Genomic DNA, 27,627 nt, shown 5'->3' with positions numbered 1-27,627 from the left:
GTTCCATTCAGCTGCCATAATCCCTACACTATCCCTCAAGTTTTAAAGGGATTGACCATGGCTTCCCACAGAAATGAAAGGAGCAGCCCCTAATGATGTGAAGTTGAAGACAGAACAGATGTCTCTAAGTTTGCTAGAAAACTTCTTAGACAAATGTTCACCACAACCCTCACAGAAATTGCAGAGACAGGGAATAATAATTCCTGGTTTGCAGTATCAGACACCTGCCACTCTGCTCTTTCTCTGTCTGCATGACTCCAGATTTGTTTGTTTCTGTTAATTTAGGATCCTTCATCAAGACCAACCTACCTCTGTGATGACACAAAAATTTTTGATCAGTAAGAATGAGCATTTCCTTAGATACCCAAAAATCAGAGATACTAGTAAAACACAAATTCTTCCCATATAATAATAAAACAGACTGCCCTCTGCTGAGGGCAGACAGTTCAGTAGCTGAGAATGAAAACATTCCATTTTAGGTACAATAACAGATTATCCAGAGCTTCCTCAAAATAAATAAATTGCAGCTCACAAGGATGTGTTTTTGCATTATACATGCTCAGTCTTTTAGACCAAACAGAGACCCAAATATAGAGCTCAATATTAGACTTGAGCTATGTCAATTATCTGACAAGTTCTGGAAGACCCAAGGGACAGAAATCAAGAAGCTGATTACACTGAGCAGCTTACATATTATTTTGACCCGTGACATACCTTGGGATATCCTTTGTGACGAGATCATTGCCCTAGAAATTAATCCACATGGCAGGTGAAGGACATTTAACCATTTCAGAAACTTCATGTGTGGGTATCTGGGATGAGTGTTTTTTACATGGTGGCAAAACCTGCAGCACTGCCACTCCTCCCTTCACCAATTTTCCAGAGTCCATCCCAAGAACAAGCCACTACACAAGGCAGCTCCTTGTGCCTCCTATTGCTTCTTATTTCTTGGTGTGCACAGGCATGTGGGAAACAGTGCCCATATGGACCCACCCCTGGAAATGGGGAATCATCCCTATAGGTGTGTGACTGATTAAAGGCCAGCACTTTAGCTTTGCTTGTATTTTGTGAGGATTCCAGATATACCTGGATGCTACTGACTATTCATTCCACTCACCAGAGATAATCATAGCAGACACAAGAGACTAGGCAGTGACCAAGATCTGGCATTGCTGTGGGTCATAATCTGTCACATCATCACAAACTGAAATTAACTGTGGCTGACATGAATAAAAGTGGCTGAGATCCATGTACGTGAAGAATGGACAATACCCATTGATGGTGATAACCATCACCAAACATCTTTTTAAGCAGCCACCCATAAAATGCATAAAGTACTCAGATCAGTTCTCCTTCTGCAACAGAAAATTATGCTGAATTATGGAGCTGAATAAGGGTGCACTGCTAGTAGTGTGTTAATTCAGCTTAAGAATACATTTTTTAAGTAAATATTCCATGGTTTGATTCCCATCAGGTGCAGCCAGAGTGCATAAATTCTGAAGGGAAAGGCCACCCACCAGTGAGTCAGTCCATGGGACCAGATTAAAGGCAATCTGAAGTTAACACCCTTTGTCCCTGAGCTGTGTGCAGTGTGGACACTGGGTCCTCAGAACCAATTTTTTCATTCCCAGGTCCCCTGCTACTGCATCACATGATCCATCAGGGTAGACAGAGCATCAGGTGCTCTGATTCCTGCTTTGGTATTTGGATCAACATAACTGGGGCAAAGCTGCAGCTTAGTGTGACTCTCATGCCTAAGAGTATCTGGGATAACTTATAAAACTCAAAGCGTAAAGGAAGATGGGTCCCTGGAAAATTCTGACTCAACACTACTAGGTTTCAAGGTAATAAACTTCATGAAAAGCCTGATTTTACTCTTATGTAATTAAGGTGCTTGTGTAGTATTAAACGACTGATACTGCAGCAGAGATTGTTAGTGATTTTACCCACGCATAAAACAGGTGTTGACACTGTATGCTGTTCCTAAGCAGTATTCCCAACAGTACTGAAAGAATAACAACAAGAACCACCAAATAAGGCATTCTCACAATTTCTGTGCATTTCTGTGGTAAAAATATTTATCGAGCTTCACAAGAGCTACAAACAGAGAATATTTCAGAGACACTGGTGACCTTCTAGCACAGAGAGCTGTTGAATTCACTTTCTGTACTTGGTCTCTTTCCAAAAGATAGAATCAGGCTCTTGCTTCTTGAACTTCATGTGACATTTCTTACACATTCTCTTCTTTGTTAATCAGCGATGTTAGAAATACATTCTATGTGATTTTGTTCATTCCCAGACATTATTACCACTAGGAAACTACCAAAGAAGAGTGAGATGTCATAATGACAGCAGGAAAAACCCACCCGAGGACTTAAATACTGACTGGAACAGCAAATACTTCAGGATGGCAGATTCAGGTAAATGCTATTTTCAGATCATGGATCAAGTTCAGCGCTTATGCCTCAAATGCCAATCCAGCACCATTAATGGAATAGTGCAGAAGGCACATAGATACGGGGTTTGCTTGTAATGCCTAGTGCCACACAGAGACTCATTTGCAAAAAAAAAATAAAAATTAAAAATAAGAAAGAAATTGCTATCTTGTGTCTCAGGTCAGAGAAAAAGGAGATGAAAAGAGAAAAGTAGAGTAGTGTTGGATGGGAGGCAATAGGAATCCATATTTTTATTTCATGACCTGTCTGCAATGCCAAAAGCCTAAGCTATGACCACACACACTGCAGGTGCACCAATTATAGCTCATGCACCACTCACTCCTTCAGCAGAAACTTTTGAGCTCTTTTCTGGAAACCCAGCCAGTGATCCAAGGATATAATCACCCAGTTTCTCAGTTGCTCTGCAAGTCTGCTGTATGCAGCAAGGATGTCTAAGCTCTTCCTTTTCCTCCTTCCCAAGCACACACTTTCCTCTACAATGTTTGTGTACTTTTCTGGCATGATGGAAGGGAGCAAGGGAGGAGCATGTCAAACACCTGTTGCTCCTTTGCTTCTCCTCCTTCAAGGCTTCTCTATCCTTTCATCCCCTTCAGCACAGGGTAACATCTGGATACAGGACTTAAGCATTTTTCCAGCAAATAAAATGTATTAACAAAGAATCAAACATCAGGATTTACTGGTCAAGTGATCAGCTCTTCCTCTCAGCCTAATGCTTTACAGTATTTATGAAGCTTGTAGTTTTAAAAGGGCAGGAGTTTTAGAAAGCTTCCCAGAGCTAAAATTGATGTTTATTTCTTCTTGGATAAAAATACTTCTGTATATCTGAGCCTGTCCCAGATCTTATGCTCTTTAAGTATTATGTCACTTAGATAAAGAACCCTAGTACAAACACTGAACTCCCTATTTCCTTTTTCTGTTAATAGTGTGTAGATACATTGTATATCTGAGACATAGAATCAGGTGCGCAAATGCAAACATGCGTAGATAGAAGAGAATAACCTAATGGAAGAGGACCTCAGAAAAATACCGTAAAGAAATGAAGCCATTCCATTTCCCTAGTGTGTGACTCCTGATCCTGAAATACACCCTGTACTGAAATACTACTACCTACACTGCGCAGTCATGACGATTCTTCAGTGTAATCCTAAAAACGGTCGGTTTCTCCCCACATGCATTATTTTTGCCCAGAAAGACTAGTAGCTAAAGCACGCTGGAAAAGCTAATATCTACCTCAGCTTCTATTACAGCTCAAGCTATTACAGCTCAAGCTGAACATTTGGCTTCAAGAGAGCTGTGTGTCCTGAAATAATACACAAACTGAGGATGAACAAAGTCACTGAGACTATTCTGGCATCACTTCCTTGCTCTTGCTGTGACCATATGCAGAGGCTTTCTTTTATTATTATCATTTTTTAAACAAGTATATTGTTGCCTTCAGAGTAGTGTCTTGACCAATAGACAGCAACTCGTCCACCTAGTCTGCCTCAGGATGTCCCGTGACAGATTTCTCTTCACTCTAGGTGTCAGATGCCACAATACCCACTAAAGGCTGACTAAACAAAGACCACTACTGTTTGTCTCTACAGCCCTTTGTATGGCCCACAAACAGGTCCCGACATCGACACCTGATAATGTGTGCCACAAGACCCCCCAACAGCCTCCTGCTGTTGTCATAGCAACTCACGGCCGACTCCACAGAAACATTAGGGGGAAAGAAAGGGGAGGGGAAAAAAGGGGTGGGGGGGAAAAGAGATCCTTCGGGTTTTCACTAAATGACACTCAGAGGTGCCAAGGGCCAGGAGGTTTGTGCTTCCCGTACACATCATACCCCTCTACTTTTGCCCTGCACGTCGTGGCCTCGCTGTAAAAAGAAGCCAGACAAATCTGCTTCTTCAAGGACTCAGTCCTCTCTATCCCTGGAGGGAGGAAGGATGCCACCACCTCCTGCTCTCTCCCGACGAGGCGGGAGAGACAAACGGGACGCGCGGGGCGCAGCCACCCGCTCCCTGCGGAGCCGCTGGCGGCCGGCCCGGCCCGGCCCCGCACGCCGGTAGCTCGGAGCACGATCGCGCCCGGGCACGCGGGACCTACCCGGGAGGGCGGGACGCCCGGCGGCCGGGGTGCGTGCAGCGGGGCTGGCCCCGGCCCCGCGGCACCGGAGGAGGGCCGGCCGCCGCCGCCGCCCCCTTCCCGCTGCTCCTCACGGCGGCGGGGCAGCACCCGGAGCCGGCGCGGCTCGGCAGGGAGGCAGCATCGCCGCGGGCGCGGCTCCTCCGCCCGGCCCCGCGCCGGGGACCCGCCCGGCCCGGCCCGGCCCGCGGCGCTGGCTCGGCGGCGGCGGGGCCGGCGGCAGCCGTGACGTGCCGGCCCCGCGGGCTATTTTTAGCGCGGCGATTAGATTTCATTCATGAAACCGCGGCCGAGCGTAGAGGGGCGGAGGATGGAGCCGCCCCGTACGCCCGCCCGGCGGAGAGACCCACGGCCCGCATCACCGGGGCGCATCCTGCCCCTGCCCCACGGCCCGCATCACCGGGGAATATCCCGCTCCTGTCCTAGGGCCCGCATCACCGGGGCACATCCTGCCCCACGGCCCGCATCACCGGGGCACATCCTGCCCCTGCCCCACGGCCCGCATCACCGGGCACATCCTGCCCCTGCCCCACGGCCCGCATCACCGGGGCACATCCTGCCCCACGGCCCGCATCACCGGGGCACATCCTGCCCCTGCCCCACGGCCTGCATCACCGGGGCACATCCTGCCCCTGCCCCACGGCCCGCATCACCGGGGCACATCCTGCCCCACGGCCCGCATCACCGGGGCACATCCTGCCCCTGCCCCACGGCCTGCATCACCGGGGCACATCCTGCCCCTGCCCCACGGCCCGCATCACCGGGACACATCCTGCCCCTGCCCCACGGCCTGCATCACCGGGGAACATCCCGCTCCTGTCCTAGGGCCCGCATCACCGGGGCACATCCTGCCCCTGCCCCACGGCCCGCATCACCGGGACACATCCTGCCCCTGCCCCACGGCCTGCATCACCGGGGAACATCCCGCTCCTGTCCTAGGGCCCGCATCACCGGGGCACATCCTGCCCCTGCCCCACGGCCCGCAGTGCAGGCTTTCTGCCATGGCCTCGCACGGTAAAAGCTCGGACACGAAACAACTTGAAAACAAAGCGACACCCATATGCAGTCTTTATATGTATACACTGTAATTACTGTTAACACATACAAAGTGCAAAGGTCCTGAAAGCATCTCTATGTGATGCCCAAAATTGGACATGCGATTTTTTACTGCAGGTGCTGCTGGTATGTTTTGAAATCACTTCTCTTTATTCGCACTAATGCTTGAAACCTTAATGTAAAACAAGCACATCATAATTAAACCACAACCTCCCTTTCTCTTACAGCGACAATCCAGACTTGCTGTTTTCAAACCAGCAAAAGCAGCTCTAGGCTGTGTTACAATCCAGACCAGGCTCCCTCTGGCTCTTCGTTTACCACTTGACATCAACACAACTGTCAGTAACCAGTAAGGGGCATGGGCACAATCGTTGTAGCTAAGGACAATTTTGGGTATAGCTGTGACTATATAAAAAGTAGCCACTATTAAAAAAATATTCTCTTACAGCAACATGGACTCACACATTGCACAGTCTCATAGCATCAAGACAGTGATTTGTTGGAAAACATTATAAAGTTGCTTAAAACCCCAATTAGAAGAATAGTTATCTGTACCAATAACGGGTTAACAGTATCCAAATGCATTTGGTTATAGTCAATTACATATATCTTTCAAATACCCAGAAGCCAAACTTACATTAACCAGTTCAGACTGCAACAATTTTCAGATGAGTACATCTATGTCAGGACAAATTACAGTTTGCAACTTCATATCAAAGGAGGCTATTAGGGGCAGAAGAACAATGTACATCATGGCAAATATTAAGTGTTACTCTCCTAGCTTTGCTCAGTTTGGATGAACAAGACAAATGCATTAGAAACTAAAACAACTCTCACTCAGACATATACTTACAAGCAAAGAAATATCAAGTTGATAATGCAAGCAACAAAAAGTAAGGAAAAAAGTCAACAGATTTATAATGTATAGTATAATTACCTTCCATTTTTAAAGTCTCAAGTTCTGTGGGAATTTTTCTTCTCCACAATTTTTTAATTCTGTGCAAGAACAACAACCCTATGTATTCACTTGTTTCTCAGATACACAGGTTTTAGGAAAACAATAAAATTCACATTCATCCCACTCAATTCAGAAGCCTGAGGAAAGCCGTGCATACAAAAGGTATTCCTTTTACTGAATTGTTTCAGTATGGCAATTTTTAATGCATTATTGGTACCTTTTTTCTACAGTCTAGATGATCACTTTCTGAAGACAAATCAGAGCTAGAACCCATGTGTCTATTAAAAATACCTAGATATCACTGCTGCAAACAGTGAGTATTAATGTGAGAACAGGCGAGTTAGCATGATGTGAGAGAAAATTGATACAAAGCAACCAGACTTGACATGATACTCACTGAAGAAGTGTTGGACTGCAATTCAAAAAAATTCCCAAACCAAGCCAATAAAAAACCCACAAACCTTTAGATCTGATTCCCACCACTTTACGAAGAGGACAGGAAGAAAGTGGTATTTTTAGTGTACAATACTAAATTTAGCAGAATACAGCAGATTAGTCAGGTGGTTAAAATGGGAAAAAGAGAAAGAGGGCATTGCTTTTGATGGGAATAAAGAAAAGGTCTCTAGTTTCTCTCTTTTTTCCTTTTTCATCAAAGGGTGATAAAGGCTTTTACTGCTGTGGAAATAGATGCATGCTACTATATAACTTCCATTTTAATGACCATCTACAGCATTTTTTACCATTCAGTGCTTTCCCACCACAAATGTAAAAGTTCTTAAATAATTCGGATCACAGCTTTTCCAGCAAAGTATAAAATAAAAACTAGGACAACCAGTAGTTCTCTGTTCTCTGATACATAATCCTGCATGGAAGCATACTTACATTTTCCCAAACTTTCTAAACAAACAGTTGAGTTTTGACCATAAACTTAAGTGACACATTGATAAGTGGTTGGAATACATCTCAAATAGGGTGTAGAGCAACTGAGAGTTTCTAGGTTTTAGTAAAAGAAAGTACAGTAATAAACCACAGGTATTCCCACTGACTTCGCACAAGCACTAAAAATGCACAAATGATAAAGTTTTACTAATTTGAATGTTTAAATACTCCAGGTAGCCAGCTGGAATTTTTAATTGTCATTTGTTTGTTTTCAGGGAGGAATAACAGCTAGAGGGAAAGGGAGAAGGGAATAAGCTCTGTCTTTGCAAGCAATCCTAAAGGACATGGTATTGCACCATGGTAGCATTTAACTACAGTGTGCTTTTGCCAAGTCGATACAGCTTTCCAAAACATGTTTATAGGCTGCCAAGTGAGCTCTGTCACTGCAGCTCAGTTATGTGCTTTAAACACTATCTCACAATTGAGAGAGAACAACTGGATAAAAAAAGACTAAAATAATGATTAAAAAATGCATTCACTCCCATGGAGAATTCTACTTAAATTATCTTAGTTTTGCTAAATTACAAAATGCATGTGAAAGCAGAAGTGTAAAGTCACATCCTCATATGCTCCTATGTATTATTTTTTACTCTGGGGCTAAACTAACCTTTTGGTTTTGAAACTGCATTTCTCAGATGATTAAAAAACATCAGGAGGGAGCATCAGTTGTGCATAGACTGTAACTGAGTTTACAAATAACCTTTCTACTCCTGGAACTTCAGAGTCAGTTTAATTCCAGAGGCTGCTCCAACGTGCAGTGTTAGCAGAATTCCTTAAGGAACTTTCTACCAGCTCAGAAGTGCTGAAGTTCAGTGTCCTCAGGCCCTTCCATCCTCTGCACTTCTGAGACACCAGAGAAAGGCTCAGGAGGAGACAGGTTGAAAAAATACCAGTCAAGGAAGCGCAGGAAGTAGGGACTACAAGCACTTGGTTTAGCTTCTTTGACAAACTCTTCTGGAAGGGGAGCCCATCCATGCTTCTCACCATCCCATCATAATCTAAGTCTGCTGCATCTGCAGAGGATTGGTAGTCTAAGCATGGTAACTCTGGGGTTTAGATTTTACATTTCTGTTTATCAGCATTCTGAGAAAGTCTACATCCCAGACCCAAGGGATATGTGGAAGCAAGAGGCTCTTCCCTGTATTAGAGGTCTAGGTACGGTATGTTTAAAAAAAAAAAAATTAAAAATACAGTGACGTGGCTCTTCACTCCCTCTGAGGACCTACTCAAACTTTTAATTCAGAACAACTAAGGTTATTTCTCTTCTGCTATAGGTAGTAACAGCCAAGCACAAATGCAGTTTGCTATGACAAGCTACACCCACAACACTCAGCAGGAACAGTTATGGAAGTGAGCTTGTTCACTAAAAAAGAGCAGATCTGACATTGCAGAGACTGCCTGGGACTGTCCAAACTCAAAACCAAATACTAGAGGACATCCTAGACTTTATCTCTCTCCCTTATCCTTGAATGTTGCAGCCTTTCATATTAAAAGACTTTTAAGTGAATGGTTAGATTAAAAAAATGTTAGTGGAAATAATTTAAATACACAAGGGATTAGATGGAAAAAATTAGTTAAATTGTCCTGTATGGGTTCAACATTGCATATGGCAATGTCACAGGGACAGAAAGTGTTCTCTACAGTCCACGAAATTTGGTTTCAACAATACAAAGAGAGCATGAGTGAATGTTGTACAAGCAAAATAAGGAAACTTAATACTTCAGTTATGGACTTCACCATCCACCCTCTGTATGTGGTATATGTAGTCTCAGCCAACTGGCAGCATGTAAATTAAAATATCAGAATTACCCAGCTCCTGCCATTGAAGTCTATTTTCACCCCACAATTAGGCTTAGAGACTTTGATGATGTGGCTAGATCAAAATAATTTCTAAATACTTTTGTAACAGTTTAGAATATATTTAATTAGATTTCATCCATAAAAAATTCATAAAGAGAACACATGCCTTGAATTTATGTAAAAATTTATGAAAAAAAAATTTATGGAAAACTATGTAAGATTATATTCTCTAAACATTGAAATAAAATTCAACTCATTTCCTGTCAATACAGTTTTTGTATTAAAAGGTTTGCATTCAGAGCTGCAATGCACCCTTGCCAAATGCTCATGCATTCCTAATTAGCTTTCTTTTCAAAACTATTGTACATTGTACCCAGTCCATTCTTCTCTTTGGTTAGAATTTGACGTAAGGTGTCTCTATTTAGTGACATCAACATCTACTCTCAGCCAGCTATGCAAATTGATTAGGCCAGTTGCATTCCTTTTCCTACAATCCCACATTTGTCTTAATTCTCAGAGATGGAGATATGTAACATACACAATGATACCTTCACTATGTTCATTAAACACCAACATAGACCATTATGCATTTATTTGCTAGAGTTTTTTTCAGTTCTTCATTGAATGCTAAATATAGTGCAAGACCACCATCACTTAAGAAGCCTGCAGTGCACCAGATTTTATTAGAGCATTCTGTGAATGACATACAGCACCAGTGGTTTGCTTTATGAATTATATTTTCCCATTCTTTTTCACTAGAAAAGGGATATAGAACACTTACTATAGGCATACATTTTGAATAGCTTAGTAAACAGGAAAGAAGACATCTACAGAAGGAAAATGCCAATACTTATAATTTGGAATAAAAATTAAATATCTACATTGTTTTCAGAGGGTTGTATTTTGACAATGCTTTAGTTTTCAGTCTAATTATGTGTAGGATATTGGCTTTTGCATTTCCCTGCTTCCACATTTAATCTTGTTAATTTCAAGACTCTGATTTTCTCCAGAGGTCATCTAGTCCAACCTCCTCCTCAATGCACAGCTTAGTTCAAAGCCTGATCTGGTTAAGGACAGTCAGTCCACAATCTCCAATCCACGTGTTCCATTGCTTAGCCTCTCACTTTGAAAAAGGCTTTTTTTACAACAGTGAGAAAAATTTTTCTTTACACCCACCTCACTGCTACTTGTGACTGCTGCCTTTAATCCTTTTGTTGAACAACTGTGAGAAGATCTGGTTTCCCCATAACCTCTTCTGAGTACCTGAGGTAGTAATTAGATGCCCTCTTAACCTTCTCTTCTCCAGGCCAGATAAGCAGCTCCCTCAGTGTCTCTGTGTATATCTCATGTTTCAGTTTCCCCTTGTGTTAGTGGCCCTTGGCTGCACTGTCTCCAGTTGGTCAATCTCTTCGGCTCTGTGGAACCTGAACCTGAGCCCAGTTTCTCAGAAGCTGCCTCACAAATGCCGAGCAGAGGGGAATAACCCCTGCCCTCACCCCTGCACACTGCACTCAGCCTCAGGCAGCCCTGGACGTGACTGTCCCCTGCTGCTGGAAGGGTGCCCAGCTGAGCCAGGTATGTCCAGCTTGTTCACTTGCACTGTCACAGTCTCTCTGATGGTCCCTTAAACTCTAATAACCTGCCTTTGCTGCCTCCTCTCTCTTTCTACAGACTGCAGGGTATGGTCTTAAAAGGGAGTGGATTACTTGAACAGTCCAGTTTGCAAAGTTAGGTGTATCAGGATACAATTAAGCAAAACAAAATTTTGGCTTAATAAGAAGAACAGCAAGAGAAACAGCTGAGCAGTTATGTAAGAGTCTCCCAAGGGAAGAAGTGGCAGAGTTATGGCTCACTGCATTCCCAATCCAGAGAGGACAAGGCTGTTTTAAGAATTGCTTCTATGGCAGAGTTTTTTATCACATGTGTAATCTTTTCTAATGAGAGCAATTTTGCAACAGCTTGTATTTGCTATAATCCACACTTCTAGCTCCTCAGGACTACAACATGGATATAAAAGATTTAATCAATTTACAGAAACTGTTCCAAACAAAAATTACATAGAAAAAACTGACTAGTAGGATGATTTCTTCTTGACTGTGCCATTTTGCTGTTTGGCAAGGGAATGAATCTGGAAGTAATAGTGCTGGCATCTGCATAACTGTTCAGAGCTTCTTAAAATGTTTCTGCCATCTAATCAGATGTTAATGGAATGGAAAGAACTCCTTTGTGGAATGAAATAAGAGTCATAGCAAACAGCCAGCTCGGGAAGATTTTCTGTCTGTCTGACCTTGTGGCTAGCTGTCAGTCTCCATCTCTCCTCTATGCAGATCAGTCAAAATTCACTTGTCTCTGAGTACTGAGTTTCCAAGAGACTTGAAACGTTTTTATACTACAACTACAGGAGGTTTTCAATGACATACACAGTCTTTGCTTCTCACTCTTGATCTAAGCTACTGAGCTTTAAAAACCATAAATAAATGGATCAGCCTTTTTTTCTTTCAAGCATTGTAAATGCTCTTTCTGCCTTTTCAGGATTGCATAAATCACCTATTAAAAGCCTAGTAGATTTATATGCAGGAGGATACAAAATGTAGACCAAATTTTAGAAGCTAACATATTGGTCAAAGATTTCAGAAATTCAGCAGATAGAGATGCCTGCAACAATGTGCCATCCTTGCTTGGAGTTGCTTAAATTGGTGGTATAAAGAGATCATGAAGACTGGTCCTGAACACAGATCTCTAGTTACATGAACTGGAAAAAGTCAGATAGGAGTGGTGAGGGGAAGCGAAACAAAGTGTGTTTTGTCACCTTTTTCACAGTTGCCATAGCCTAGTGTTACTGGTCTCTGAATCACTGCTTATATACAAGAACAGCAGCCACCAGCCATACTCTGATCTTTACAGGCTGTCAAACTAACAGAGCAGGACTAAGAAGAATCAAAGGCAGCTTAATCTCATCATCACTGATCTCAGAGAAACAGCCTTAGCTACAACTTACTCTTCTCACCTCTGTCCCACAGCAAGCTAGACACAAAAATAAGACCCATTTATGGCTTTAAGAGCTTGATATAAATCCTTCTGAAACTGTTGAGGAAAAGCTTCCAGTGACCCCTCTGGGCTTTAATTCAGGGAGGAATTCAAGAAGAAAAAGTCCACTGATTAAGTTGCCTAATGCCTGTCTTAGAAAGATGATAACTTAAAGTGGCTGAAACAAAACAGAAATTAATGAAGCACATGTAACTTCACTATTTTTGCACTAGGTTGTTCAAAGAGTTTACTTCTTTGAATCATAATACCCCTCAGTACAATTCCTGATTCATTTTGAACAGTGTGAATCTGCATAGTAACAACATTGTGGGATTTTATGAATTCAAGACCAAAATTCAAACTTTGTTACATTCTCTGTATTTTATACCTTGGAACCACTCATTTTTTGAAAGAGAAAGCTTTTCCAGAAAGGTAAGACCCTGTGCCTCTTACCACCACCTTACACCAGTTTACTGATGTGATTTGGTCACACTAGCAAAGACTGCCTTGCAAATCCTGCATTTTTGCAACACAACAAATTCAGTGTGTTAGACTGGATTATATTAACACAAGGTTTCTACTCATGAACCTCTGAGGTTGAAACACCATTCATGTATTTTAGTGGTTTACTTCAATATGTCTAAACAAACCTAGTTATCATTTTTTGTTTCTCCAATGAGGTAAGGTCATAAACCATATACAGAAAAAATATTACCAGGGTTGGTTCTGATGGATACATTTTACTCCCTGAAACACTTCCTATACATTTCAGCAGAATGGTGAAGGATAACAGTAATTGCAAAAATTGCTGAAGAATGCACACAAGTGACCCATACAAAAAACACATATGAGTGATTCCAAGTCTAAAAAGCAGACAATAAACAAAAAAAGTCTAAGAAACAGTTTGCATGTTTCACCAGAGGCTGCCTGATGAAACTTCCCTAATTAGGTTTATTAGGAATAGTTACCAAGAAGGATTCTGTTCTTTTAAATGCTACCATTCAAAAGCTATCAACCATGAAATCACATACTTCTTGCATATATTTGCAGTTTTCACAGAGGGTGTTGGACACTACTTCAAGACCTGCCAGAGTATCACTGCTACAGGTTTGAACTATAGATTAGGCACAAATCTGAGGGCCTAAAGGATAATTTGCAAAGTAATGAGTAAAAGACATCAGTTTCTAATTACACTTATAAGTGCAGCATTTAGATAAGTCAGGAACAGAATATACCTTTGTAATTAAAAACAAACTAAAACCAGCAGCAGCAGTGGTTTTGAAACTAATCAGGCATTCAGGGAGCTTTAACAAAATCAAAAATATCCCAGTGCCTTGGAATTTCTCATCCACTTATTGCTTGCAAGTCATATTGCCAAAGCAATATGATGCTAAAGCATTATGAATTCTACTAGCAGGGTTTTTTTTTTTTTCTCTTTCAACAAAATAGCAAGACATGAAGCATTTTATTTTTAAAGTTTTTTACAGTATTTACCAAGTCAGGCAAGAGTTTTTTCCTGGGTAAAGGTAGAAGAGAAGAACTACAAAGGTATTAATCTTATTTACTCCCATACATATTGACAAAATTGCTAGAGCAGGATGCATTTTGTAGCATTATAAAATCCTCAAGAGAACTAAATTCCTCCCACACCTTGTCCCCAGAATATTTTTGCAGGAAAAGGTATGAATTATTTACAAAAGAAATTGCCAATAAAATGCATCTGTTACACGATAAACATTAGGCTTCTAGCTGAAATTCAGATCTACAGCCAAAAGACCATTCTACCTTTATGTAAGAGAAACATAGAAAGTTCTTCCTTAATTATAGTGTTGCCAGTGGGGAGCACAGTTGCAAACACCTAAGAGAATTAAAACAACAAAATTCACCCCTGAAGAAATTCAATGGAGCTGGATTGCCTCAAGGAAAGCCTGATCCACAGGTATTTTCCTCAGAAGACTGGAAAGTATTTTATGAAACGTACTTCTGCATTTAGTGACCAATAATCTACATTACTGTCATAAGCTTACATGGCAGTTAAAAAGATATCTCTGATATAGAAGTGACAAATTCAGGAAGTTCAAGTGTTATGGAATAGCCATAAATCAAGAACTGAAACATGGACAGCCATAAGGCCCCACAACATGTACATCCATCTCAAGTGCAAACTGTATCTGTTGCTCAGGACAATTACTGGAACACCTGCCCATGCTGAGCACTTCTAGGAGCCCATTCAAAAGCAAATTTCATCACTGACAAAGCAGCTGAAGAGAAAAAACAGCTAAAGCTCAGGTACTGTTACCATAATATGTTTTTGTTACTGCGAATCCTCATTTTGAGGGTGCTAGGCCCTTGCTTCCGAAAGTGTGAGAGACAGGTAATTCCAGCTGGCAGGAGAATATTCTGATGTAACAGCACTGATTTTATATCCCAGCTTTGATTTCTTATGTTGGGTACCTTGATGCTTAAGCTCCCCAAATTAATGGACATTTCAGAACTACATTATTTATTTATTTATTTCCCACCTAATTGGGAGGGAAAGAACAAATTGTACCAAATTGTTCCTGATTCTGCATAGGTGTTGTGAAACACAGTCGTTCTCCTTTATGTAAAGCACAGGAAATCCCATGATAAAGTTAGAAACATGGATTTCAACAGTATGATAAACAGTGTTAGAGAACATAAATGTAATTACAAAGATCAAAAGCAACAAGCAGCAACGCTGCCCTTCCTTTCACACCTGAACCACCCACACAAGGCAGTCCCCCACATTTCTAATCTCTAGTCACAAGCAGTCGTAAGTCTGAAAACTAGTTCAAGCAGTTTTAAAATTTCCTCTGATAAATTTAATTCTGCTGAAGATAACTGTTGCACACACACTCCTGTGCTGGCTTTGCACAGTCCAGGACCTTGTATTTACCACTTTGAATTGTCAGCTACATTCAAGTGCCAGATTGCACTGTAGAGGCAATCACACACGTAGCTGTTTTATTCCACTGACTGTGAAGACAGTAATCTCTGAGAGAGCAGTAGCTTCTTTATCCAGACAGCTAAATTTACTACTACTTGTCTCATAATGCCTCAAGTGACACAGAAGCCAGAAGTAAATAAGCTGTGACGGGGATATTAAGGAGCAAATAACAGCTCTACAAAGATACACCTTCCAGAGATGTAGCGTTTTCTGACTGAAGCACACACCCATCCACAAATTAGCTCTTTTTCAGATCTGCAGATATATTCACTTTAAGAAGTGAGACCAAATCAGAGAAACAACAGGAACTGGTGTGGAAACAGAAAGTTTATGAGAATATTGTTCTGTAATTTAGCTACATGAGCTATACATGTTACTCAGAAATTCATTTTAAAACAGTCTGGGAAGTGAGGCTTGACACTGGGAAGAGAGGTGAAAAGAGATATTTGGATTCTTGGGTGTTTTCCCTCAATACATACTTTTTGATGGCGAGACCAGTCAATGCATATTAAATCATTCATAGCATCACTGTCCTGGTTTCAGCCGGAATAGAGTTGATTTTCTTCCCAGCTGCTGGTACCGTGCTGTGTTTTGGACTCACTATGGGAATGCTGATGAAGCACTGATGCTGTAGGTGTTGCTTGGTGCTCACACCAAACTGAGGACGTCTCAGTGCCTCATGCTCCCTGCCACTGCGCAGGTACACTGGAAGCTGAGGGAGAGCAGGGCTAGGGCAGGTGACCCAAACTGGCCAAAGGGATATTCCATACCCTAAAAGATCATGTCCAGTGACAATAAATTGGGGGAGTTGACTGGGAGCTGCCAATTACTGCTCAGGGCTGGGCTGGGCCTCAGCCAGCACATGGTGAGCCACTGTATTGTGCACTACTTGTTTTTCTGGGGTTTTATTTCTCTCCCTTTCTTATGTCTCCCTTTTAATTCCAATGATTATTATATTTAATTTCAATTATTAAACAGTCCTTAGCCCATGGATTTTACCTTTTTTCTGATGTACTTCCCCTCTTATGTACTGAGGGTACATAAGCAAGCAACATGGTACTTAGCTTCTGGCTGGGATTAAACCATGACAATCACAACTTGAATATGTATAATACTGTATAGCAGCCTTCAGGAACTGCATTACCTATAAAATTACTTCTATTTTTATTCACAAAGTATATGCTTGTCTTTGATGATGTCCTGAAAGGGGCTCATTAAATTACTAATGTAACTATTAAAGCTATTAAATTACCAATTTTGAGGGATCAATTCAAAGCACATTGAGATAAGCATAAATCCAAAGCAAACCAAGTGTCTCTTCACTTCACTGACCCTTCCATGAGGCTCTGAATGCTAAAATATTTTCCTCCTGACAAGATTAACCCTTTCATTGTATAATCCTCCCTGGCCAAAACAGTGGAAGTAGTTACTCCTAGGGCTCACAAAATGTTCTGTTTGGTAGTATGTAATGAGGGGGGGAGGAGGGATGCGTGGTTTGTGTTTACTTTCAGAGCCCAGGGAGGAGATTGCTCCCTAAGCTTCCTGACAAGATGCTTATTTTTATTCCCATTGTCACTATGTTTTCCCATGAACAAATATTTATACTTCAGAGGAAATGTTTCAGTAACGTGTTTCAGACAAGATAAGCAACGTGTTCACTTCCTTTTATTATGAGAAAGCAATTTTGCTTACAGGAGGCAGTAAGTAAATAGATTCCCCAGAGATGTCTGGGAAGGGGTAATTCTTGCAGGGAGCCCATCTTGAAAATCCTGGCAGCATGACAATAGGTCAGTGTTAGCTGACCTGTGGAGGTTTCATTTGCAATTGCAAGAAATGAACACATCAGAGATTGTTCAGAGAAACAGACCATTCCTGTGCAACCCTGTCTTAATTAAACATTCTTTCTTCTGACAAATTTTAGTAGCATCTTATGTTCCTATCTGCATTAATATAATGTACATTTAATACATACGGCAAGCTATAAATCCATCTTTTGTTAATACTTCTGAACATATAACAGACTAAGAAGGCAAATGGGTGAAAATGACCTAATTTCATTGACTACTCCAAATTGTGAGAAGCGGGTTTGACTCTATGAGAATTTCCTGAGGTTCCTTACAACATGAATTTTCCCATGATCCTAAATTAAGGACATGTATTTGGTTTTACTAACTTACATGCTTATTGCAGGAACTGTGGAGATCTGGCTGTGATACTAGACAAAAACAATATAAATATACACCTGTAACTCAGGCTGGGAAAAGCCCCACTTTTCCTTAGGCTGCACAGAGCAGGAACTCAGAAAGCTGCCTGGATGTATGAAAAAGTACTACAGGTACAAACTCTTTCTTCATCCCAGGATCTCACTCATTTCCTGCACCTGCAGTTAGCCTGTGTGAGTATTAACTTGAAAATCAGACGTAGCAGCTTCCGTTTCTTTGATACTTGGAAAGAAGCTTGACATTGGGTCAAAAGCTACTCTGTGCAGAAGCTGCTCATTACCAACCCTGCAACACCAAGCCTTTATACATTTGTTTTTATCTGCTGGAATAGCAGAACAAAGCTAACTAATCTTGTACATGAAACGATTATTTGTAGGACTTTTCAGCTAAGACTTTTGCTACAAAGTTTGCCAAGACATAGATGTTGTAACTCTAAAATACTTGACCAAAAGCTGCTGGTCAGAAGTGATGACAGGCAACACTAAGTGAAATGGGTCACGTTTTCTTTTATTTCTCCTTGTCAATACTTACCTCACAGGAGAAAATATTCACATCCATTTTCAGCAGCTTGATCAAATGCAGAATTTCATTAAAAATACTTCATGTCTTTCTCTTACTGTGGCATTCCTAAGGAGGACAAAAGGGGAAAAAAAAAGAAAAAGCCTTACTATTTTCAACCTAAAATTACAACACATTCAACAGCAAAAACATCTTTTATGATCCATTTTATATTCTAAAACGGGCCTGATTGGTCAACAAAACGGTCTTTTAAAGTTTTAAACAAGTACCCTGCATATATTTACTAAAACACTCTTTGCTCCAATACACTGAAGAAATCATGGGTAGCTTGGTGAGATTTTGAGTGTAACTGGAGATTGACACAACTCTGTCAAATGAAGCTTGCAAATAATTTCCCTACGGATTTAAATTTTAAAAAACCAAACCACCTTAGGTGTCAAAACCTAACACTGCTGTATCCCAGTCAACCAGCTCCTCTCTCTTAGGCAACAGACTCTGAGGAAGGTTTTTTTGGCTGCCTTCAAGAAGGTGACAGACTGATGGCACATGAACTGGGAATTCTGTGTTGCTTCCCCCTTTGGTAACAAATGAAATTAATTATAAATGTCCTTCATTTGGTTTGGTAAATGCCTACTTTATTGTGGCGTGGTTCCCACCCAGGAGCAAGGTGGAGGTTTTCCAAGAATCAAAGGTGGGAACAACATTGATTTCATCTCAGATGCTGCCCTAAAAGCAATGCTCAGTGGCACAAGTAGGTTTCAGAGGTTCATGCTAGCTTGAATAGCAGCAGTGAAATGCAGTCTTCAAATGAACAGAGTAGTGGCCCACTGGGCATTTTTCACTTCTCATCAGGATCACTGAATTTAGGAGTGAAGTTAATTTCTCACAGAAATTACAACCCTCTGTAGATACCTAGCACAACGCAACAGAGTGAACAAACAGAAATGAAGCAACACTTCATTCCACCTTTGTGAAACAGACAAGCCACAAGGATTGACACTAGAGCTAGAGGCATGATGTTTATGTCTTCTAAGAGTTCTGCCCTTCCCTTTGCCACTTATGAATAAGCATTTAAGGGGCAAAGACATATCAATTTTCCTGAACTGCAATGTTTCATGCAGCTACAACTGTGGAGAATCTTCTCACCATCTTTTCTACCGTGTTCACCCTTACTTCCTCCAAGGCAGGCCCATACAGCTCCCCTACAAATAATAGCCTTAACCCAGAATTAAACTACCCCCCAAGTCATTAATTAGTGACATTAGTATACTCAGGGCTCTAAAACTGTTTAAATAGATACTTTATGTGATACTGTATCATTCATAACTGTTTACTTGTTTCCTGAGTATTGATGACAGATTAGAAGTTACTTGCAGCTTCTTTCAGAACATCCCTTTTCAAAAAAGCCAAACTACAAAAAGGGCATCTGGATTATCTGATCATAAACCCAGAGCTTTCTATGATTTTATTTCACTGAGCTCTCATTCACTTTCAACAGCCTTTCTCTGCTTCACCCTCTTTAAAATCTACCGACATGACCTCCAAGGATATATAAAGATCCTTCTTACTTTCAGACAGACGTGTAAAGCTCTTCCACAAGCTCATTCACAATTCTTTTTCATTAATCATTAATCACTTACATTATTGTTCTATTAAAGGCCATATTAAGACTGTCCTGCTTGCCGAGATTTTTTTTTTTTTGGTTATGTTGTAAAGTCAGACCAGCTGTCTGAAGAATGTAAGCAGATAGAAATGTAGCTAAACTTGATTTTCATCATTACTAGAGCATAAGCCTAAAAGTTCCACTTCACAGATAAAAGTTTATGGCCTTCATCCCCCTGCTCTCAGTCTTCCACTTTCTGGTTTTGAAGATAGTTGAGTTCTTAATTAGCATTGTTCTACTCCATTACGACTCCAAAATACAAACATCATTCATACCATGGCAGCGGAAGCAGATTTCTCTGTGATGATGATCTGCACTCAGAATAACAGAGCAGCTACACCTTACATGCACCTTCCTTACCAGAGTCTCAAGGAGCTCGCAGCTGAGAAGAGAGCTGGCTTGCTCTGGCTCTCCCCCTGTGTGCCTACAGAGAAAGTATCAGTTCTGGTCGTGGCAGTGCACTTCCTTCTCTCTCCCATCTGCTCTTCACCCAGGCAGGCATTATCTCAACTAATTCTCACCCACAACAACAAGCACACCGAGATATTGCGTGCAGGACATGCAGCAAGGTCACTGTGGGCTGAGGGAAACTAAAACCTTCTGGAACACAGAGTAATTCAGTGAGGGATGTACTTGCATGGTGTAATTCTCCAAAGGGGAGAACTTCTTCTAAATAGGCAAGAAGCTGAGGAACAGGAACACCTGCTGCAGGTTGGCAAGTGAAACATTTGCAGTGCAAACCAGGCCTAGAAGGAATGCAGAAGATGCCAGGTGGAACACTAGGCTCCCTGGATGATTCCTTGTGGCCAAGCCATGTCTAATCTGGCCTAAAAGCCTCTTTTGTGATAGACAAGACACTCCTCTTACACACTGACACTACAGAAGACTCAAGAAAACTCAGCCCAGTTTTTCCCTCAAATCCACCTTAGCTTCACCTTTGTGAAAAAGCTTCAGAAGCCTTAGCTGATCCAGTCTTTGTCTCATTCCTGTTTTGTTTGGTTTGTTGGGGGTTATTATTATTATTATTATTATTACCACCAAACTAACACAATTGCAGAATTTTATCCTCTCAAGATTTTTACGAGTTTCCTTTAACTAACCCATCACCTCTGTGCATTAGTTTCAGTTTCTGTATCATCACATATTCACAGTACATCTGCCCCAAATCTCTTCAACATATCTTTGAGTGATTTCATGGAAGAAAACTGCTTTTAAGCCTTATATTTCTGACTTGCTTAATATGGTCCCACTTCAAACTGTTGCCTTTAAAAGTTCAAATACTGGGAGAAGTTTAGTAAAAGAAAGAGCAGAACCTTAGTTTACTGTTGCAATCTTTACTATGACATACCTCACTTGCTCTGCATTACATGGTTGAACAGACAGTAGAAATGTTACTTCCCATTGATACTTAAACCAACATTTCCTCTCACCATATTTTCAAACCTTTAATGTTGTTAGATCCATAGCAAATGCAAGTGTTTTGCCCTTTCTATTTCAGTTTCAGCAAGTATGCTTTTTTTCTGGGGTTTCTCAGAGAAAAGGGAACTTTTTCCTGTATTGATTACACAGACAATAGCATGATGACATGTAATAGAAATATTTCCATTTAACCAAGTACAAATGACAACATTTGGTGTGAAGTTGACAATCAGGTTTTAAAAGGAGATGAGATATTATTATTGCCACTAACCCTAACTTAGGAGCACCCCCAACCACTCAGTTAAACTGCTGCTAAACAAAAGTGCAATCAACTCTAAAGCTCTACTTTCCTATGCTCCCTCAGTAGGGAAAAGTTCTTTCCTTTTCTCACTCCTTTTTTCCAAAGCTGCAAAAGAGTTGGTCTACTGCTTCTCCCCAGAAGTTCTCAACAATTGTAAAGAAGAGAAAGAGCTCTTTAACATCATTCTCCTGCTAGGTCTTTTTAAGAGGCACATCCTTCTCTATAACCAGCTCATATCCAGTTCTCTACATGCATTTGCACTGTATACCAATTACAAATTTCATTCTTGTAATGCAGAGAGCCATTAATAATTTAAGATTAAAAAGGAACCTAAGGGCAGGAATATTCCATTTTTGCTCACGAGATAGATGGTATGCTGCTAGTATGTCGACTCAAGTTATCTTTGTGCATGTTAATTCAGCAAATTGCTTTTCAAAGTGCATGCAGAAAGTGCCTGGAAGATTCTACGTGAGAAGAAAGTTTCATTTCTATGGCAAATATGCCAAACCAATACCCAGAAAGTGAAATATGAACGGATTTTAGTTTTGTCCATTTAGTTTTCACAAAACAGGGGTTAACCAGGATGAATTTTGTAAAAAAGTTCAATGCGAGCGAGTAAAAGTCATGCCAGGTGTAGTGATAAATACACCGGCGCCCTGCCTGCACCATGAGAAACAGCGAACACTTCTAACGGTATGGAATGGCTCAGGAGCGATGCAGCAGGACCGCCTGACACCCAAGTGAGCTGTCAGCATTTCTGACCTTACCGCGGAAGCGAACGGGACATCAGGGCGAGGAGGGCAGGTGCGGAGACCTTCCTGGGGCAGGAGCCAGGGGCTGCTGTCGGGAGCTGCCCGGAACGGGGAGCGCCCCGGCCCGCCGGTCCCGGCCCCGCGGTGCCCCAGCGCCCGCCGCAGCTTCCCGCGGCGTCCGGCCCCGCCGGTGCCCCGCAGCGACCGCCGGCGGCGCCCGCCCGTCCGCGGCGTCTCACCTGAGCGCGGAACGGCCGCCCGCGGACGGGACACAAGCGGCGCTCGGCGGGGTGCGGAGGGCGCTGCGGTGTCTCGGGTGCGGTGCCGTCCCGCCCTGCCGCGGTGTGCCGTGCCGTGCCGTTCCGTACCGCGGTGTTCTGTGCCGAGCCGTTCTGTGCCGTGCCGTGCCGTGGTGCACTCTGCCGCGCCGCTCCGCTCCGTTCCGTTCCGTTCCGTTCCGTGCCCAGCGCGGAGCGGAGCGGGCGCGCGCGTCCCAGCCAACCAGCGCCGTCACGTGAGCGCGCCCTGCACGCGGTGCTGCTGCCGCGGCCGTTACGGCAGCGCGCGGCAGGGCCCGGGCGGTGCGCGCGCCGCTCCGCTGCGCTCCGCTCTGAGGGCCGGGGGTCGCCGCGCCCCTCGCGGGGCTCTGGGGCTGCCGGCGGCGGCGCGCTCGCCCTTCCTGCCCTCGGGAGAGATCGTTTCCAGGAATTGAGGGGCTGCGGAGGCAGGAAATCCTGCGGAGCCCCGTGCGGGGAGAGGCCGCAATGGCATCACCTCCGCGCGCGGGAGGGTGGGGTCCCAGCCGCCTCCTCCCTGCTCAGTGTGAGCATCCGCGCGATGAAATGTGGAACTTGACAGTGGAATCAGGGTGTGTGTGCCTCCCTGAACTGCGAATACACCTGTGTTTAACATTACTGACGAGTCTGACGCGTAAATCCCACCGCCCTGCTCGCCTCAGTTTCCCCACACAGAACTTTCATGCTACACCGTAGCTAAAAAACAACGTTAAGGCTGTTTTCTGCCCAGGATGCTTTCCATTTACGCTGTCCTCAGGGTGTCTGACCTCTCTATCAATAATATGCTAACAGAAGTTCAACGAGAACAGCAGTGGGATGCCCGTAAGTAATACAGCTCCATGAGGCATTTCAAATGGTTGTAGAATGTATTGCTGAAATGCTTAGGTAAATTTGAGGAACGGCACAGTAGCCTGGTGTTAAAGGAATTTTCTGCTTACTCAGAGTCTTGGACTCCATTTTCCGCCCTGGGTCACCCTGTGCTGTTGAGGAGGATTCGGGAGGACTGTCAGGGCCAGGTACTCAGCTCTTGTGCCAGAGCTTCACATCAGCGATGTTTAGTGTTGGTCACGGGGAGTTTCTGACAGCACGGCCCTTCTGAAAGGGGAAGGGCTAGGATGCAGGGCCTAAGGACAGCAGGAGCTGGCAGTCTTGCAGCTAGAGAAGCAGACTGGGCTCGCAGCCAAACTGCTCTCCTATCTGAATGGCAGAGATCAGGCATTCTGTGCAGAACTAATGAACCTAGCCCCCATATCACAAAAGCCGTAAGAGAAGCAGGGTTTGTTGAATCTTCTTTCTTATGATGATTTCTATTTCATGTGCTTCCCTATGGAGTCACGAAGGCTTGAAATGTACCTGCTGTGTACTGTATCAATAGTGCAATATACATGCATTGCTATATCAGGATAATGAACTGTGCAGCAGGGAGAATTAGCCTATGTGGAGCTCTGTGATGCCATGGACAGACTGCCTTCAGCACATAAATGAGCTTTAGACTATTGTCAAACACTAGCATATCCTGTGCTTTACATTTGTAAAAAAAATGTGGGAGAATGATCACAGCATTCGAGGACATGACCCTTTAAAATGAATGATGCTGTCCCTCATTAAGTGGACAGAAACTGTTAACAACTTGGCTAAATGTAAAGTTTAGAATAAATGACTGAAAGATAATGACCTTTGTTGCATATGTAGTACCAAGGACAAAGAAAGATTGCTAACCATAGTTACTCCCCAGAACTGGATTGATTATTTTATTTGGGAAGAATTTACACAGAGTCCTGGTAACTCATATTTAGAGCCCTAACAAGGAAGCCTCCACTGTACTTCCGTAGTATTTTGTGTGCAGAATGGTATAGTTGTGCAATTTCACTTTGTACAAACAAACAGTCTAAATTCCTGTAATTTATGCTGGAAACACACTATCATTTGCAAAGCAATTGGAGCATACAGCTGAGCTCACAAGGGTTATCATCTACATCTGTTCAGAGGACAGCCTCCAATCTTGTATTGGCTAATATTTTTAGCTCTGCTAACTAAACCCACATGAGATAAAAGTCCACCCACACAACAGGTTATAGAGTTTGCTTTAAATTACCTGTGTTTTGTGAACACTGGATGACTTGTTTCTATTTCATGTACTTCCTTCAGGACTTGAAAATAAATTTAAGTTGTTTGAAAGGTTCTTGACTGACAATTTTAGAAATTGAACTCCCATGTTTAATCCCAGACTGAGTCCAACACAAAGAAGCTTCTTGGCTGTATCAGAGAAGAAACTTTGCTAGTCTGAGGATAATCTTATTTACTTGGTTTCTCATGCCAGTAAAGGCAGGATTTCCTGATTTTTCACTGATCTATAGTTACTGGGTGTAGGATATTTTCATCACATTAAAATTATGCCTTGAATATTAAGACTGTGTGTTTAATTCAGTGAAAGAAATAAAGCAAGTATTTAGTAAATCATCTGCCCTCTAAAGTATGATAATTCAATTTCAGCCTTAAATTAATTAGGCAGTAGTATGGAAAGCTAATGATCTTCATAGATCATTGCTCTCTTTCCACCAACTTTCATTTATAGTCGTTATTGATTTTTGAAAAATTATTTTATGCTTTTAATATTGTGCTTATTTTTGTACAAATTGCAGGTGTTGAATCTATAAGCAGAGATGGAGTGCCATTGTCCTTCAAAGTGCACGTGGAATAGATGAGGAGAAGCTATGTAAGTTCTAGGCTTTCATGAATGGATGACAAAATAATTTATGAAATTTGCTATTAGGAATAATTGTTGGCTGACAGTTGTGTAACTTTTATGACAATATCTCTTGAACCCAGACATAAGACAGATTGATACTAGTCATATCAAGACTTTGATTTTTCCTCATTCATGGAAAATACTACAGTATTTCTACAGGACTACAGTAGCTCCAGGTGACTCATGGCTTTCATTAAATGTCTGAGTTCTTAAAGGATAAAAGATTTGGGAGAGGTAATTTTTTTTTCTGCAGAAAAATGAAACAAAATCTGTTTTTGATAGTAAGTGTATTTGTACTCTTCAGCACTCACTACATGTTATAGGGTGGAGGTAGACTGTGACCTTTCTGAAAGTCCTCTCAGGTGTTTTCAACCAGTGCCTTGAAGCTAGAGGAGTCACTGACAGTGAAGCAAGCATAGACCTTTGTGCTATGGTGGAGCAGGGAGTGTTTGTGTGCTCAGCTCTCCAAGTGAACTCTGATGACACAGGAGGTTGTATGGGACGTGGGGATGAGCAAGTCCCAGGCTTTCCAGACAGGCTTGGAAGCCAATGGCTCATTATGTTACAATTTATTGAGATGTTTTTAATGTTTTATCCTCTATTGTCTTAGGGTTATGAGTGTGGTTACTGTAGCCCTTTACTTCCACATTGGCCTGGAACAGGCTTCAGACAGTGGAATTCTCTTGCTGAATATTCTCCCACTTTGCCCCCTCCAGCAGGCTGTGGCCAGCTCTGGCTTCCATTCCTATTCCCAGTCATTTGGTGTTAGAGAAGGTGGAGCTCCCTTTCTCCACATCCATGTGTGGCAAAGGTTGTACTAGCTTTGAAGTCTGCTGTCAGAAACCTTCCTGAGAGCTTTCAGAGCCTTTCTGAGAAGACCTTATTACAGCTTTAATACAACAAATCTGAGTAGTGAGAGGTTTTAGGTCTTTCCCATGAGGATTTGCAAGTCCAAACCTAAAACATTATACATAGCTGTGAGAGTTGTGAGCAGAACAAGAGTCAAAATGTCAGGAGGTACGCTATTACCTTCTGATGAAGGTTTATCTCATCTTTATACAGTGTTATAAAAATAATTTTATAAACACTGAAACAATCACCACCATGAATCACATTGTATTCATACTAGACTAACCTACATAAGACTGGAAAAGGTTTGTCTGGGTAAAGATGCTGACTTGGAAACGGTGAGAAAGGAAGGATTTCACTGGCACATTGTTGTAACAGTGAAATTTTTTATCCTGAGGAGAAATAGGTTATGGAAATGTCGAATCTGTATTATACAGAAGTAATGCAGAGGGAATCCAGTCATAATTTTGGAAAACCTACCTCAACCTCCCATTGCTTTGGACTCATAAATATCAGGAGTGAAGTGACAGCAGAGTTCCTGAGTTCTAGTGGTTCTAACAAATAAACATTTGTTAACTCTGGTTTGATGGACAGTTCCTGTTTATCCAGCATTGCTCTAAATCATGTCCTGATAGAGTGAGTTCTTTTTAAATAAAAAGGCTCATAACCAGCTTGGACAAGCCTTTGAAGAATACACTCCAAAGAACACTGGAAAGAACCAACAATGCAGAATGGCAGAAGAATAAAGATAAGCATTTCCACTAATTTATTTCCACAGTTTTATTAAATGTAGTAAATACGTCTAACCACACCAAACTAGTCTTTTGCAAAGAACAAAATTGATCAAGGAAAGCTTGTATGACTTCATAATTACACAAAATTGATCCAGGAAAAAGAGATCATGAACTAATGTAAAGTGTTAAACTGTTTGAGGCATCCTTATGTTCAGATGTAAAACTGAGGCAGAACAAGAGCGGACCAAAACATTCCTATCCTATCCTATCCTATCCTATCCTATCCTATCCTATCCTATCCTATCCTATCCTATCCTATCCTATCCTATCCTATCCTATCCTATCCTATCCTATCCTATCCTATCCTATCCTATCCTATCCTATCCTATCCTATCCTATCCTATCCTATCCTATCCTATCCTATCCTATCCTATCCTATCCTATCCTATCCTATCCTATCCTTTTTCTACACTTGTGAGTACAGAGTTCATGGATGAATTTGCTGTGGGGAAGAAGTAACTAAGTCTCTCCATTTGTGTGTGCTCCTGCAACATAAGGGTTTGTGGCTATATAGTTCATCTGTCTAGCCTGAGTTGCAGAATTTAATCCCCACTTGAAACCCAGATGGATTGCAACACTGCATAGTGTGTGTGGTTGTTTGCTCTGCCAATATGGAGGATTTGCACCAATGTAGCCGCTTTCCTAACAAATCCTCTGTACAACGAGCCAAGACCTGTGATACCGTGTAGGCTTAGCTCTCAACACCCTTTCACCATAACCTTTCACCAT

At 42.1% G+C, this 27,627-nt stretch overlaps 1 protein-coding gene across 4 annotated transcripts in view; it reads right to left on the bottom strand.

The window, feature by feature from the left end:
• Positions 1-22,850, bottom strand: part of RHOBTB1 (Rho related BTB domain containing 1) — a 52,424-nt gene extending 29,574 nt beyond the window's left edge. The window contains exons 1-2 of one of the 4 annotated variants that reach the window (XM_056494754.1): positions 22,450-22,850; positions 18,088-18,183 (exon numbers count right to left, since the gene is read on the bottom strand). The gene's annotated coding sequence lies outside the window, so the exon portion shown is untranslated. Of the gene's footprint in view, positions 1-18,087; positions 18,184-22,220; positions 22,329-22,449 lie in introns of those variants that run through there. The other 3 variants (XM_056494758.1, XM_056494756.1, XM_056494755.1) reach the window with 3 other exon arrangements.
• Positions 22,851-27,627: the final 4,777 nt, after the last annotated feature.

Source organism: Oenanthe melanoleuca, chromosome 6 (genome assembly GCF_029582105.1).
Source record: "Oenanthe melanoleuca isolate GR-GAL-2019-014 chromosome 6, OMel1.0, whole genome shotgun sequence".
NCBI classification, from domain to species: Eukaryota; Metazoa; Chordata; class Aves; order Passeriformes; family Muscicapidae; genus Oenanthe; species Oenanthe melanoleuca.
Note: the sequence above shows the minus strand (reverse complement) of the source record. Positions and strands in the feature narration are given on the sequence as shown.